We start from the raw sequence: 399 nt of genomic DNA, 5'->3' as shown, positions 1-399 counted from the left end.
TTGGCAGGTCCCCAAACCAATCTTTTTCTCAAATTTGCGTTTCCTGCGTTATTTTGTTTTGTTTTTCCGAGATCTAACTACGAGCTCGGTGTATTTCCACCAAGAGTATTTATGGGTGTGAGAGGGTAGTAATAGTCACCACCCTTCTGGAAATTCTGTCCGTGGGACCCAAAGGTCCCTCGCGCATCCAGCCCCCGGCAACCTGGCGAGCGGAGGACCCCGCGACCTCCCCGCACCACCCCCACCGACCGGGACACCTTGGCCTCGCCCCCTCGTGGCGCCCCGCCCACTTTAGCGTGCCTCACGCTGGTGCGTCCTCCGCCGGGTCGCGGTCCCGCCCCCTCCGCGCCGCCCCGCCCCACCCCGCCCCTACGCGGCTGCTCGCGGCGGCCGCCGCCC

The sequence above is a fragment of the Prionailurus viverrinus genome, chromosome A1 (assembly GCF_022837055.1).
Source record: "Prionailurus viverrinus isolate Anna chromosome A1, UM_Priviv_1.0, whole genome shotgun sequence".
Classification (NCBI taxonomy): Eukaryota; Metazoa; Chordata; class Mammalia; order Carnivora; family Felidae; genus Prionailurus; species Prionailurus viverrinus.
Note: the sequence above shows the minus strand (reverse complement) of the source record.